Genomic DNA, 16,645 nt, shown 5'->3' with positions numbered 1-16,645 from the left:
AGTACTTTGCTTTCAAATATATTCATTGTGATACATATGGACACCATACCTAGGAACATTTACCATTTAACCCTCAATCCTGTTTTGCCATTGTAGCGCACAAAGACTCACGAGAGACGAATAGAGATGAAGTCGATGAGGCTTTATTAAGCGTGACTTGTTCTCCGCAGTTCAGCAACAGACTGGCCTGCAAGGGAGAACTCCTGGTTCTTATACTCCGCCTTCAAGGCGGAGCTAGGGATTAAAAGCCAACCAGGACCCGGGATCTGTCAGCCAATCACGGCTTCACAGTCCCACATGACCCCTAATGCATACTACCACATTCACCCCTTGTTAAAAATGAACCCGGCGGGGTGGTGCCTCGCATGGTGGTAGGGGTTTACAAGGCTGGTCCTGGGAGGAAAAAAAACTTTTGCATGTCATCACAGTGCCCTACACTGGGCTATGTACAGGGTTTTTTTTGTTTTGAACTATTTACAGTATTCGTAAGAGGGAAAAAAAAGGAAAAAATTCTCGTGAAAGTCCACAACATTCTAGTGTTACACCGATGCCACGAGTCGGTCGGGCGGTCTGGTCGTCCTTGTCGATCGCCTGAGCCCCGGTGGTGGTGGTGCTTGTTCCAGTGTTGTCGTCTCCGGGAGCTTTACGGTGTCTGCTTCTGCTTCACTCCTGGTCGGACATGGGAGGAGGACCGATCCTCCCGGGAAGGGGGCGGTCGCGGGGTGCACCGGTGGCAGGGAGGGGGTGATTGGTGTCAGGGGGGTGTGCGTGTTGCCGGCGGGCGCCAGGTCTCGCAGGGAGACCGTGTCCTGTCGGCCGTCGGGGTACGCCACGTAGGCGTACTGCGGGTTCGCGTGGAGGAGGTGAACCCTCTCGACCAACAGGTCCGACTTGTGCGCCCGCACATGTTTCCGGAGCAAGATGGGTCCTGGGGCCGCCAGCCAGGTCGGCAGCGACGTTCCAGAGGAGGACTTCCTGGGGAAGACAAGGAGGCGCTCATGAGGCGTTTGATTAGTGGTAGTACACAACAGCGACCGGATGGAGTGGAGAGCGTCCGGGAGGACCTCCTGCCACCGTGAAACTGGGAGATCCCTGGACCGTAGGGCCAGTAGGACGGTCTTCCAGACCGTGCCATTCTCCCTCTCTACTTGCTCGTTCCCCCGGGGGTTGTAGCTGGTCGTCCTGCTCGAGGCTATACCCTTGCTGAGCAGGAACTGGCGCAGCTCGTCACTCATGAAGGAGGACCCCCTGTCGCTATGGATATATGCGGAGCAACCGAACAGTGTGAATATGGTGTTAAGGGCTTTAATAACTGTGGCCGCTGTCATGTCGGGGCAGGGGATGGCGAAAGGGAAACGAGAGTACTCGTCCACCACGTTCAGGAAGTATGTGTTGCGGTCGGTGGAGGGGAGGGGCCCTTTGAAATCCAGACTGAGGCGTTCAAAGGGACGGGAGGCCTTGATCAGGTGCGCTCTATCCGGCCTGAAAAAGTGCGGTTTGCACTCTGCGCAGATGTGGCAGTTCCTGGTGACTGTACGGACCTCCTACACGGAGTAGGGGAGGTTGCGGGACTTTATAAAATGGTAGAACCGAGTGACCCCCAGGTGGCAGAGGTCCTCAAGGAGGGCTTAGAGACGGTCTATTTGTGCGTTGGCACATGTGCCGCGGGATAGGGCATCGGACGGCTCGTTCAGCTTTCCGGGACGGTGCAAGATCTCGTAGTTGAAGGTGGAGAGCTCGATCCTCCACCTTAAGATCTTGTCATTTTTAATTTTGCCCCGCTGTGCATTATCGAACATGAAAGCTACCGACCGATGGTCAGTGAGGAGAGTGAATCTCCTGCCGACCAGGTAATGCCTCCAATGTCGCACAGCTTCCACTATGGCTTGGGCTTCCTTTTCCACTGAGGAGTGGCGGATTTCTGAGGCGTGGAGGGTTCGGGAGAAAAAGGCCACGGGTCTGCCCGCTTGGTTAAGGGTGGCTGCTAGAGCTATGTCGGAGGCGTCGCTCTCGAGCTGGAAGGGGAGGGTCTCATCGATGGCGCGCATCGTGGCCTTTGCGATATCCGCTTTGATGCGGCTGAAGGCCTGGCAAGCCTCTGTCGACAGAGGGAAGGTCGTGGTCTGTATTAGGGGGTGGGCCTTGTCTGCGTACTGGGGGACCCACTGGGCGTAATATGAAAAGAACCCCAGGCAGCGTTTTAGGGCTTTTGAACAGTGAGGGAGGGGAAATTCCATGAGGGGGCGCATACGTTCGGGGTCGGGGCCTATTATCCCATTGCGCACTACATATCCCAAGATGGCTAGCCGGTTTGTGCTAAAAACGCACTTGTCCTCGTTGTATGTGAGGTTCAAGGCTTTAGCGGTCTGGAGGAATTTTTGGAGGTTGGCGTTGTGGTCCTGCTGATCGTGGCCGCAGATGGTTACGTTGTCGAGATACGGGAACATGGCCTGCAACCCGTGTTGATCAACCATTCGGTCCATCTCTCGTTGGAAGACCGAGACCCCGTTTGTGACGCCAAATGGGACCCTTAGGAAGTGGTATAACCGCCCGTCTGCCTCGAAGGCTGTGTACTTGCGGTCACTTGGGCGGATGGGGAGCTGATGGTAGGCGGACTTGAGGTCCACGATGGAGAAGACCTTATATTGGGCAATCCGATTGACCATGTCGGATATGTGGGGGAGAGGGTACGCATCTAGCTGTGTGTACCTGTTGATGGTCTGGCTATAGTCTATGACCATCCTTTGCTTCTCCCCTGTCTTTACTACTACCACCTGTGCTCTCCAGGGACTATTGCTGGCCTGGATTATGCCTTCCTTCAGTAGCCGCTGGACATCGGACCAAATGAATGTCCGGTCCTGGGCGCTGTACCATCTGCTCCTAGTGGCGACGGGTTTGCAATCCAGGGTGAGGTTTGCAAACAAGGATGGGGGCTCAACCTTGAGGGTTGCGAGGCCGCAGATAGTGAGTGGGGGTATTGGGCCGCCGAATTGGAAGGTTAGGCTCTGCAGGTTGCACTGGAAGTCTAATCCCAGTAATGTGGGCGCGCAGAGTTGGGGAAGGACGTAGAGCCTGTAGTTTTTAAACTCCCTCCCTTGCACCGTTAGGGTCACTATGCAGAAGCCTTTGATCTGTACGGAGTGGGATCCTGCAGCTAGGGAAATCTTTTGCGCACTGGGACGGATGGTCAAAAAACAGCGTCTTACCGTGTCGGGGTGGATGAAGCTTTCTGTGCTCCCGGAGTCGACCAGGCATGGTGTCTCGTGCCCGTTGATCAGCACCGTTGTTGTCGTCGTCTGGAGCGTCCGGGGCCGTGCTTGGTCCAGCGTCATTGAGGCCAGACGTGGTCGTAGTGCTTCAGCGTCTTCCTCGAACCCCGTTGAGCCGTCGATGCTGGGGTCCATTGTTGCCGTCCAAGATGGCGGCGGGGGTGAACAAAATGGCCACCCCCATGCATCGCACATGGCTGGGGGGTCACAAGATGGCGGCGGGGGTGGACAAAATGGCCACCCCCATGCGTCGCACAGGGCTGGGGGGTCCCAAGATGGCGGCGCCCCTCCTCCCCTCGTGGTGGCCGGGACCCAAAATGGCGGCGCCTGCGGGTCGCACATGGGGCGCTGGGGGGTTTGGGGAGCATTTGAAACGCGCAGGACTCCTTGTTCTCCGGGGACAGCGGTGGCCGGGACCCAAAATGGCTGCGCCTGCAGGTCGTACATGGGGCGCTGGGGGGATTGGGGAGCGTTAGAAACGCGCAGGACTCCTTCTTCTCCGGGGACAGCGGCGACCTCCCGGGACCGGCACACAGCCGCAAAATGGCCCTTTTCCCCGCAGCTCTTGCAAATTGCTGCGCGGGCCGGGCAGCGCTGCCGGGGGTGTTTCGCCTGGCCGCAGAAATAGCAGCGGGCCCCCCCGGGACGACTTGGCGTCTGAACCGCGCAAGCCTGTGAGGGGGGGGGGGTTTGTCGCGACGGGGGTCCACGGAGCCCAAGGGGCTGCCGCACGGTCGGGGCCGTACGCGTGGGCGTTTCGCGCGGCCACATCTAGGGAGGCTGCAAGGGCCCGTGCCTCTGAGAGTCCTAGCGACTCTTTTTCTAAAAGTCTTTGGCGGATTTGGGGAGAGTTCATACCTGCCACAAAAGCATCGCGAATTAACATGTCCATGTGTTCAATCGCGTTTACCGGCGGGCAGCTGCAGGCCCGTCCCAAAATTAGCAGCGCGGCGTAGAATTCGTCTAGCGATTCTCCGGGACTTTGCCGTCTCATTGCGAGTTGGTAGCGTGCGTAGATCTGGTTCACTGGGCGAACATAGATGCTCTTTAGTGCTGCGAACGCCGTCTGGAAATCCTCTGCGTCTTCTATGAGAGGGAAAATTTCCGGGCTCACCCTCGAGTGCAGGACCTGTAGTTTCTGGTCTTCTGTGACCCGGCCGGGGGCCGTTCGGAGGTATGCTTCGAAACAAGTCTGCCAGTGTTTAAAAACTGCTGCTGAGTTCACTGCGTGGGGGCTGATCCTCAGGCATTCCGGGATGATCCTGAGCTCCATAGTCCTTTAAGCACGCTTAATAAATTGTAGCGCACAAAGACACACGAGAGACGAATAGAGATGAAGTCGATGAGGCTTTATTAAACGTGACTTGTTCCCCGCAGTTCAGCAACAGACTGGCCTGCGGGGGAGAACTCCTGGTTCTTATACTCCGCCTTCAGGGCGGAGCTAGGGATCAACAGCCAACCAGGACCCGGGATCTGTCAGCCAATGACATCACGGCTTCACAGTCCCACATGACCCCTAATGCATACTACCACAGCCATACAATAAGATTATGGCAGGCCCATGGTCTAACTATATCGCAGTTTCCTCCATATATCCCTTAATACCTTTCGCTAACAGGAATGGTTTGGGATTCACCAATGGTCTAACTGTATTGCAGTTTCCTCCATATATCCCTTAATACCTTTAGCTAATAGGAATGGTTTGGGATTCACCAAAGTGTTACAAATGGCAACACGATGAATGACCAGTTAACATGTATTTTATGCTGTGAATTGACCAAACTGCATTACTTCGTTACGGTACACAATTCTAATGCACGGCTCAGGCTCACAGTATTCTGATCCATGGTAAATGTGTTACTCATTGAGCCAAACTGGCATTTTGTTGTGCAGCTGGTAGTCATCTTTAAACTGAAATTCAACACCAACATCAAGAACCTGGGGCGAAATTCTCCCCCAACGGCGCGATGTCCGCCGACTGGCGCCAAAAACGGCGCCAATCAGACGGGCATCGCGACGGCCCAAAGGTGCGGAATGCTCCACATCTTTGGGGGCCGAGCCCCAACATTGAGGGGCTAGGCCGGCGCCGGAGGGATTTCCGCCCCGCCAGCTGGCGGAAATGGCGTTTGTTGCCCCGCCAGCTGGCGCGGAAATGCGGCGCATGCGCGGGAGCCAACAGTTTTCCGTGCATGCGCAGTGGGGAGAGTCTCTTCCGCCTCCGCCATAGTGGAGGCCACCGTGGGGGCACCCCCCGCGGTCAGATCGCCCTGCGCCCCCCCCAGGACCCCGGTGCCCGCCCACGCCGCCTGGTCCCGCCGGTAAATACCAGCTTTGATTTACGCCGACGGGACAGGCAATTTCTGGGCGGGACTTCGGCCCATCCGGGCCGGAGAATTGAGCGGGGGGCTCCCGCCAACCGGCGCGGCCCGATTCCCGCCCCCGCCCAATCTCCTGTACCGGAGACTTCGGCGGGGGCGGGGGGGGGGGGGGATTCACGGCGGCCAACGGCCATTCTCCACCCGGCGGGGGGTCGGAGAATGACGCCGCAGAAGTGAAATCCTGTGACTGTTTTGTCTCATTCTTGTAAATACTAGGGGCGGGATTCTCCGCGATCGGCACGACGACCCTACGCCAACGTCTAAAACGGCGCAAACCACTCTGGCGTCGGGCCGACCGGAACGTCGACTATCCTCCGGCCCGGAAGGGGCTAGTAGCGGCGTGACGCCATTCGCGCCGGCGTCACCCGTCACCGATGTGCGCACCGCCATTGACGCCATGCAGCGTCGTACTACAAAAGACGCCCCCGCTGGCGACCCGGCAATGGCCGCTCGCCGCGCAGCTCTGAGGTTCCAGGAGCGCAACATCGAGGAGTTCCTGGATGCAGTGGAGCAGAGGGAGCAGAGGAGAGAGGCCCTGTACCCAGGACACGGCCGCAGGGCCACACCACAGCTCAGCCGGCGCCTGTGGAGGGAGGTGGCAGAGGCCGTCAGCGCCGTGGCCGTAACAGCCAGGACAGGCATCCAGTGCCACAAGAAGGTCAATGGCCTTGTCAGGGCAGCCAGGGTGACTACCGCCCCCCCCCCCATCCCTCCACCCCAGCTAGGCGGGACAGCCGTACTTGAAACCGACATGGCTGCACCCACCCATGCAGGCTGCATTTGCAGGATGGGGTGTGAATCTATGCCAACATACACACAACCGCTGGTCCGCATGTATAATTCTGCCTAACACTGTTGCCCTTCCCCATACACCCTTCCCCCTTCCCCCCATACCCCCTTCCCCTTCCCCCCTTCCCCCATACCCCCTTCCCCCTTCCCTCCTTTCCCCCTTTCCCCATCCCACCTTGCCCCCCTTCCCCCATACCCCCTTCCATCTTCCCCATTCCCCCGTTCCCCATTCCCCCTTGCCCCATCCCACCTTCCCCCTCCCCATTCCCCCCTTTCCCCCAACCCACCTTCCCCCCTTCCCCCATACCCCTTTCCCCATTCCCCCTTTCCTCCATCCCACCTTCCCCCCCTTCCCCCATACACCCTCTCCCTCCTCCTCCCATCTCCCACCCCCCTCTGCATGTCTAACCATGCAGGCACTATTGTGTTTTGCAGGACCACACGTCGACCCAACCGTCCCTGCGAATGCCGACCGCCTCCAGGACGTGCCAGGTCACCCACGAGACAGGGACAAACCTGGCCCGTTAGGCATACAACGCCCCCACCCGGTGCCAGGCCGTCCACTAGACAGGGACAGACCCGGAGCGGCAGGCATACGACACCCCCACGCTGTGCCAGTGCGGCGACGCTGGCGGGCCACACCCAGCGCTGAGGAGGGCAGCCACAGCAACAGGCCCCCGTCCCAGTCAACCCGGGATGCTGACACACACGACACAACCACCCAAGACACACCCACCCAGGACACACCCACCCAGGACACCGACACACAGGACACCGACACACAGGACACACACACAGGGGATGGCTGGACAGGAAACACCACCCCAGGGGACCTCGGACTTCGGGTCGGATGAGGAGCACAACATGACGCCACTGCTATCTCCTATACCCTCCACCACCACAGAGACACTCACCTCGGTTAGGCACTTTAGCGATGAGGCCTCTGGTACACCAACACAGCCGTCCCGGCACAGCAGGTGGAGGTAGGAGCAGCCAAGGGGCCGGGCGGTTGTAGGGAAGCCCGGTGCAAGCCACCATCTGCCGCCCAGACGGGTCCCGGGTTCCTGGAGTTACCACAGCCACCCATAGACCCAATGCAGTCACGGACCAAGAGACCACGGATAGGGGTGACGACCGGCTTGCGGCAGCTGCAGACAAAGGTGGAGGAGTCCACCCGTGTGCAGGAGCAGGGAGTGGTGCCGGCCATGCGTGCCACCCAGGCCGACACCGCACAGATGGTGTCCGCGGTGGAGGCAATGGGGGTGACAGTGTCAGACTTGGGGAGATATGCAGGGTCTGGGGCTGTCTGTGCAGGCAGCGTCTGTGGCCGAGGACATGGCTGCCCTCTCACAGGAAGCCATGTACCAGAGCCAGCAGCCGATCGCAGAGGTGCTCAACGCCATGGCCCAGTCCCAGCAGGCCATGGGCCAGTCCCAGCAGGCCGTGGGCCAGTCTCTGTAGGCCATGGCCCAGTCTCAGCAGGCCATGGCCCAGTCTCAGCAGGCCATGGCCCAGTCTCAGCAGGCCATGGCCCAGTCTCAGCAGGCCATGGCCCAGTCTCAGCAGGTCATGGCCCAGTCTCAGCAGGCCATCGCTGAGGGCATAGGCACCATTGCCCAGGTGCTGACCGGCATCGCCCAGACACAGACAGGGTTGGCCAACTCCCTGAGCTCCATGGCTGCAAACTTGCAGACCCTTGTCGACCCCTCATGAGCGATTGTTTCGCTTCCCCAGGAAGTCTACCTCCGGGGTCTCGCTTCCACCTTGGCTGACGGCTCCGGGACCTGTTTTTCTCCGGAGGCACGCGAGGAGCCATAAAACGGACCCCCTAGTTGAAAAGGTCCGACTGCTCCACGCCAACCCCAGTTACGCCTACGTGGAGTACTCCGACGGCAGGCAAGATACGGTTTCCCTCCGGGATCTGGCGCCTGCTGGATCCTCCACCACAGACGCTCCTTCCCGCGCCGCTTCCCTGCAGGACCCGTCGCCCCCTACAACACACCCCCTTCCGGCCCTACCACCCGTTGGTGAGCTCCCACCGTGCGCCCCCCCTTGCGTCCCCCCTTTACACACCCCGCCGGCGCCAGCTCCGCTACCCCCGGCCCTGCCTAGTTCCTCTGCCCCGACCCGGACCGAAGCTCCGACCGCTGTGCTCCCGGATGTGCCCTCAACCGGGACGTCCATGCCCGCCGCACCACCGCCCGAACTGAGGAGATCGAGGAGGACGATCCGGCCGCCGAGACGGATGGACCTATGATGGCACTTCACCCCCGCCGGACTCCTTTTTAAACAGGGGGTGAATGTGATGAACGGTTACTGCCTTATCATCATGTAAGGTGATGTCCCCTTTAAGACCAGGCTTGGAACCCTGGGGACTCCGCCTCTGGCTCCGCCCATCTGGGAGCCATACATAAAGGCCTGCCTCATGGTCTGTATAGCAGTCAGCTCTCGTCCAAATCTGTAGCATAGTTATTAGCCTAATAAAGCCTTCTTTACAGTTTAATCTCTAAGCATCATTATTGAGGGTACCTCAACTGGCATCGACAAGTTCCACGACTATGTATATGGTCTTCCGCAGTTCACTGTGGAGACCGACCATCGCCCCCTGGTCGGCATCATTCAAAAGGACCTCAACGACATGAGCCCTTGCCTCCAGCGCATTCTGCTCAAGCTCCGGAGGTACGAATTCCAACTTGTCTACACCCCGGGAAGGATCTCATCATCGCACATGCTCTGTCCAGGGCGGTCAACACACCGCCCGACTCGGAGGGGTTCGTTTGTCAGGTCGACGCACAAGTAGACTTCACATCGGCCAATCTGCCGGCCACTGATGCACATCTGGCTCACATTCGCTGTGAGACTGTGGCTGACCCCCTTCTACAACGTGTGATGCGCCACATGACGGAAGGGTGGCTCAAGGGGCAGTGCCCACAATTTTACAATGTCCGGGATGACTTGGTTGTCATTGATGGTGTCCTCTTGAAGTTGGACTGGCACACAGCATGCACCAGCTTGTCCTTGAACAACTGCACGAAGACTACCTCGGAGTTGAAAAGTGCAGGTGGAGGGCCCGAGAGGCTATGTACTGGCCGGGCATCGGCGACGACATCGCTAACATGGTGCTCAATTGCCCCACCTGCCAGAGGTTTCAGCCGGCGCAACCCCCTGAGACCCTTCAGCCCCATGAGTTGGTCACGTCCCCCTGGTCGAAGGTGGGTGTGGACCTCTTTCATGCGCTCGGCAGGGACTACATTATTCTTATTGACTACTTCTCAAGTTATCCGGAGGTCGTACGCCTGCACAACTCAACGTCATCAGCTGTCATCCGGGCATGCAAAGAAACCTTTGCTCGCCATGGAATTCCGCTCACCGTGTCTGACAACGGGCCTTGCTTTGCGAGTCAAGAATGGTCTTCCTTTGCCACTTCATACAACTTCACACACATGACGTCCAGTCCCTTGCATCCTCAGTCGAATGGCAAGGCAGAAAAGGGCGTCCACATTGTGATGCAGCTCCTCTGCAAGGCTGCTGATGCCGGATCTGACTTCTGTTTAGCGCTGCTGGCCTATCGCTCGGCCCCACTGTCCACGGGCCTCTCGCCAGCCCAGCTGTTGATGGGTCGCACCCTCAGGACCACTGTGCCGTCCATTCATGTTCCTGACCTCGACCATGCTCCAGGATTGCGAAGGATGCAACAACAGCTTGCTCAGCAGAAGGTGGCACATGACGCTCGGGCGACTGATATTCCTGCCCTGGCACCTGGAGACAACGTCCGCATACACCTACCGGAGGGTGGCTGGTCGGCAACCGCCGAGGTTCTCCGCCACGTGGCTCCCCGCTCATTCCTGGTTCGTATGCCTAATGGTTCTATTCGCCACCGTAATCGACGGGCCCTTCGTTTGGTTCCGCGCTCGCTACGAGATCATGCAGGTGCCACGCCCTCCTGTTGTCCCTGATGTCGACTTTGTTAAGCTTCCCGCCACTCTGCCTCTTCCTCTCTCGCCCGTGGCCAGGCCCATTCCTCAGCCGGTGGATCCTGACCCACCATTGAGGCGGTCAACATGAATTCGTCGCCCACCTGAGAGACTTGACTTATGAGCCTGTTAGCACATTGGACTCACTGAATTGTTTTACAGTACTGTTAATTAGTTTTTTTTCTTGTCGTTCATTGTTCCAGAGTTTTCTCTCATCGTTTGTTGATTGCATTTGTTCTGTTATTGGTACAACCTCGTTGCTCTGTTGCACCTGACACCTTCCTCTGTATATAGTTCAGCCTCATGTACATGTTGTAAATATTGCACACACATAATCAGATGCACTCAGTACACACTTCTATTTATTATCATGTCGGCACATATCCTTGTGAAAGGAGGGAATGTCATGATATCCACATCAGCATATCATGGTGCAATCACACACACACTGATGGACAGGCAGTTGGACCAACCAGCACACACAGAACATCGCAGCCAATCACCAGTGAGAGCACACGCACTATAAAACAGGGAACACCACAGTTCCCGCTCATTCTACCAGAAGATAGCTCAGAGCACAGAGCTCACAGCGCACCACTCAGACATAGACAATGTGCTAAGTGCCTCTCTAAGATAGTGATCGGGCTGGGTCCACAGGTTAGCTGGTGAAGCACGTACCCAAGCCAGTAGTTAGTTGTTACCGTTGATTAGACAATAAAACAGAGTTGTACCATCTACAGCCGTGTTGGATCATTTGTGCATCAGAGCACCCAACACGACAATATGTTCACAACTATTGTACACAAATCCAAAGTTGGGATTTTGTCAGGCCAATGAGGGTCTTGCCCAGCAGTTGGAGAACCAGCGGGGAACCCCCATCAGTTCTGTTGGGGAAGCCCAAAAGACTCCATTCAGGCACATAAATAGCCACCAGCAGTCCTGCCTCACACTTGTAGTCCCCAACAGCAGCAGCCCTACCCTCTGAGATTCGCTGGCCAATCAGAGGCTGGAAGCTCGTCATGCCATTAGCACCAGTGGGAGCAGTGGCTGCTGGGGGCACTACATCCAGGATCATCGTGGGACCCCAAGCCAAATGTGAGTGAGAGCAGGATGGATGTCCTGGGATGGAAGTCATAGGAGAGGTGAGAGACTGGAGGCCCTGCCCGATGCTGGTTTCCTTGATTGCGGGCAGAGTGCATGATTAGGAGGTCCCCCCACTCCACCCTGCCCCACCCCAGGAGGCCACTTTGCCTGGTGGCCTTCTGCAGGTGAATGAAAGCAACTAAATTGTGGTGGGCTCAGGGATAATGACTTCAAATTGCCTCACTAGTGAAAAAATTGACAACCTACTGCCAGTGGTTGGGGGCTGGATATCCCATGTCAGCCCCTTCCACCCTCATTCCTGCTTTCATTCGATCTGACACTAAGTTCAGCTCACCTACAAATCTTTTCTTCACTGACCTCGATGAGTTTCCATAACCGAACAAATTTCAAAATCTTTACGCACCACATCTTTGTACCATCTGCCAACCCGATGTTCCTACTTGTGCCCACCACACTTCCGAATCTATTGTGCATCTTTCTCTCACTCTAATCCTATCAACTATTAGGACTGTTCGAGTTGCTGTAATGTATTGTTAGTTGTACAAATAATAGAAAGTAGATTTTGGAATGCAGAACTGTTGTAGGCAGAAACTTGAAGACATTAGAGTGAGTTAGAGAGTTAGACAGAAACCAAAAAGCTGAAGTATGCAGGAAATCTGGAGAAATTATAGAAAATGCTGGAAACACTCAACAGGTCATTCGGCTTAGGTGGAAAAGGTCACACCTGAAGCATTAGCTTGCCTGTTATCTCCATTAGATTTTGTTTTGAAATCTAATCAAGCTTTGTAATTGCTATCATAAACCATTAGACTGAACACTGACTGATTACTGGCAATCTGAAGATTTCATAGACATTTGCTCCATTTTCATAGAATGTTCAATGCAGAAAGAGGCAATTCGGCCCATCGAGTCTGCACCAGCTCTTGGAAAGAGCACCCTACACCCTATCCCGTGCCTCCACCCTATCCCTGTAACCCAGTAACTCCACCTAACCTTTTTGTACACTAAGGGCAATTTAGCGTGGTCAATCCGCCTAACTTGCACATCTTTCGTCTGTGGGAGGAAACCGGAGCACCCGGAGGAAACCACGCAGATACGGGGAGAATGTGCAGACTCCTCACAGACAGTGACCCAAGCCGGGAATCGAATCTGGGACCGTGGAGCTGTGAGGCAACTGTGCTAACCACTGTGCTACTGTGCTGCCCTAACAATACAACTAACAATAAGCCAATAGCCTTTATCTCATACTCTAGTAACTTTCTTTTCTAATATGTTGGGCAGAACTATTCAATTTTATACCACAAAGAGCAAGGTTAGATATTGCCCAACAGTGAAGGCACTGTATTTTAGGGCATCAAGTACGAATCAAGCTTATAGATTCTGAATTGAATAACACCTTAAAAAGGACCTGGGAATGACAATTTACCCGCATCCTCACAAAATGATGCAGGGAGTATGCAAACTTCATTCTGCTTGCTTGTTATAATGATTATGATTGGATGGAATATAATGTGGGAAAATGAAATTGTCCATTTTGGCAGGAAAAATAAAAGAGAAGCATATTATTTAAATGATGAGCGATTGCAGAGCTCTGAGATGCATAGGGATCTGGGTGCATGAACCGAAAAAGGCTGTTATACGAGTACAGCAAGTAATTTGGGAAGCTAATAGAATGTTATCATTTGTTAAATGCTTTGGAAGCAGTTCTGGGAAGGTTCACCAGGCTGACACCTGGAGTGGACAGGTCGCCTTATGAGAACAGGTTAGACAGGCCAGGCTTTTATCTACTGGAGTTTAGGAGATTAAGAGGCAACTTGATCGAAACATTTAAGATCCTGAGGGGTCAGAATGGGATGGATATGGAGAGGATGTTTCCACTTGTGGGACAACCTAGAACTAGGGGTCACTGTTAAAAAATGAATGGTTGGCTATTTCAAAAGGCCTTACAACACCAGGTTAAAGTCCAACAGGTTTGTTTCGAAACACTAGCTTTCGGAGCACAGCCCCTTCCTCGGGTGAACATTCACCCAATGAAGGAGCTGCGCTCCGACAGCTAGTGATTCAAAACAAACTTGTTGGACTTTAACCTGGTGTTCTAAGACTTCTTACTGTGCCCACCCCAGTCCAACGCCAGCATCTCCACATCATTATTTCAGAAGGAGAAGAAGAAAATGTTTTTCTCTCAGAAGGTCATGAGTCCTTGGAACTCTCTTCTGGGGAAGAAAAGTCTTTGAATATTTTTTCGGCCGAGGTAGATAGATTCTTGGTAAGTAATGTCATGTGAGAGTACCTTTAAGGACTTCCGGTTGCGGCTATGCGGAGCTAAGTCGCACATTCGGTGGCTCCCGACGAAACTGACTTATGGGCTCTTTTCAGGGCCCCCAACGACACTTTTTCGACGTTTCCCGGTGTGGGAAGGAGATTGCAACAATTCCCCGATAGTATATGGCTTTTACCAGGAGCGGGGCGACTAAAAAGGTGGTGGTGGACCCGAAGAAGGTGCGAGGGAAGAAGAACAAAATGGCGGCGGGCAGAGACCAGGCAGCGTGGATGCAGTGGGCGCAGGAGCAACAGGAGGGTATCCAGTGCTGCTTCAGGGAGATTAAAGTGGACTGCTTGAGCCGATGAAGACTTCTATCGATAAGCTGCTGGAGACACAGACGGCCCAGGGGGCGGCGATCCGAGAGGCTCGACAAAAGATCTCCGACAACGAGGATGAGATCTTAGGCCTGGCGGTAAAGGCGGAGGCGCATGAGGCGCTCCACAAGAAATGGCAGGAGCGGTTCGAGGAGATGGAGAATCGGTCAAGGCGGAAGAATCTGCGGATTCTGGGCCTCCCGGAGGGGCTGGAGGGGCCAGACGTGGGGGCCTATGTGGTCACCATGTTGAACTCACTGATGGGAGCGGGGTCCTTCTAGGGGCCCCTGCAGCTGGAAGGAGCCCATACAGTGCTGGCGAGGAGGCCCAAGGCTAACAAGCCTCCGCGGGCGGTGCTGGTGTGGTTTCATCGGTTCGCTGATCGGGAGTTTGTGCTCAGGTGGGCCAAGAAGGAGAATAGCAGCAAGTGGGAGAACGCGGAGGTTCGAATATACCAGGACTGGAGTGCGGAGGTGGCGAAGAGGAGGGCCGGATACAATCGAGCGAAGTCGGTGCTGCACAGGAAGGCGTTGAAGTTTGGCATGTTGCAGCCAGCGCGACTGTGGGTCACCTACAAGGACCGGCACCATTATTTTGAGTCTCCGGAGGAGGCGTGGGCCTTTGTTCAGGCCGAGAAGTTGGTCACAGATTGAGGGTCGGGTTGGGCGTTTGGGGATTGCGGTTGATATGTTACTTTTGGAGGGGGGTTCCTTTGCTCTTGGTTTCTTTTTTTTTTCCTTTGGTGTTCTTCTCTTCCTGGTCAGTGAGGGTGGTTAGGGCGGGTTGGGCACTGTTTTGGTTGGGTTGGTTGGGGGGGCTCTTGGAGGGGGGTAAGCAAAGGGAACAGGGGTGAATGGCCGGCGGTGAGATGGGGCTCCGCGTGGGAGGGGGAGGCCCGAGTCGGGGGTGAGGGGACCGGGCCTGTAAAAGGAGCTGTGGCAGTGGTGGCGGGGCCGGGTATGTGGAAAGCGCTGGCTTTTTCCCGCGCTGAAGACTGGAGGGGGCGGGGCCGGGGTGGGGAAGCGAGGGTTGTTTCCCGCGCTTAGGATGGAAGGGGGAGGGGAGAGCCTGTGGATGGGGAGTGGAAGAGGTGGGTGTGTCACACATTGGGAGGAGCCGAAGGAGAGGCGAGTGTGGCCGGGGTCAGCAGGAGTCAGCTGACTTGCGGAAGTGCAATGGGGGGAGTAAAACAGTTAGGACGGGTTCTAGCCGGGGGGGGGGGGGGGGCGGGTTCTTGCCGGGGGGAGGGGGGGGGAATCGAGTTGCTGCTGCTATGGTCAAGGGGGAGCTGGAGTGAGTGGGGGGGGGTCGAGACGGGGGTCTGCCACCGTGGGGAACGGGCCGGACGTGGGAGCGGTCGCGTGGCTGGCTGAGGAGGGTTATGGCTAGTCGGCGGGGGAGGGGGGCGGGTAGCCCCCTAATCCGGCTGATAACCTGGAATGTAAGGGGACTGAATGGGCCGGTCAAGCGGGCAAGCGTGTTCGTGCACCTGAAGGGGCTGAAGGCGGATGTGGTCATGCTCCAGGAGACACACCTGAAGGTGGCAGACCAGGTAAGATTGAGGAAAGGGTGGGTAGGTCAGGTGTTTCATTCGGGGCTGGATGCCAAAAATCGAGGGGTGGCGATCTTGGTGGAAAAGAAGGTGTCATTCGAGGCGTCGAGCATTGTGGCAGACAATGGCGGTAGGTACATAATGGTAAGTGGTAAGCTGCAGGGAGAGAGGGTGGTACTGGTCAATGTGTATGCCCCGAACTGGGACGATGCGGGTTTTATGCGGTGCATGTTGGGTCGGATCCCAGACTTGGAAGTGGGGGGCCTGATAATAGGGGGAGACTTTAACACGGTGTTGGATCCGGCACTGGATCGGTCCAGGTCAGGACGTGTAGGAAGCCGTCGGCGGCTAGAGTGCTGAGGGGGTCTATGGACCAGATGGGAGGGGTGGACCCTTGGAGATTTGCAAGGCCGGGGGCTAGGGAATTTTCATTCTTCTCACATGTCCATTAGGCTTATTCCCGAATCAACTTTTCTATTTTGAGCAGGGCGCTGATAGCGAGAGTAGAGAATACCGAGTACTCGGCGATAGCCATTTCGGACCATGCCCCGCATTGGGTGGACTTAGAGCTGGGGGAGGAGAGGGACCAGCGCCCGTTGTGGCGCTTGGAGGTGGGGCTGTTGGCGGACGAGGAGGTGAGCGAGCGGGTCCGAGGAAGTGTAGAGAGGTACCTGGAGGAGGTCCGAGTGGGGATGGTATGGGAGGCGCTGAAGGCAGTAGTTAGGGGAGAACTGATCTCCATTAGGGCCCACAAGGAGCGGAGGGAGCAGGGGGACAGGGAGAGGCTGGTGGGGGAGATGGTGAGGGTAGACAGGAGGTATGCGGAGGTGCCCGAGGAAGGATTGTTGAGGAAGAGGCTGTGCCGAATTCGACCTGGTGACCACCAGGAAGGCGGAGGTGCAGTGGAGGAAGGCCCAGTGGGCGATTTACGAATGTGGGGAA

At 56.2% G+C, this 16,645-nt stretch overlaps 1 protein-coding gene across 1 annotated transcript in view; it reads right to left on the bottom strand.

Annotated features, from left to right (window-relative positions):
- LOC140425039 (insulin-like growth factor-binding protein 4) overlaps nt 1–16,645 on the bottom strand; it is a 166,494-nt gene that overhangs the window by 42,246 nt on the left and 107,603 nt on the right. The window lies entirely within an intron of this gene.

Source organism: Scyliorhinus torazame, chromosome 6 (genome assembly GCF_047496885.1).
Source record: "Scyliorhinus torazame isolate Kashiwa2021f chromosome 6, sScyTor2.1, whole genome shotgun sequence".
NCBI lineage: Eukaryota > Metazoa > Chordata > Chondrichthyes > Carcharhiniformes > Scyliorhinidae > Scyliorhinus > Scyliorhinus torazame.
The sequence above is the reverse complement of the archived record's forward strand: the minus strand, read 5'-3'. Positions and strand labels throughout refer to the sequence as shown.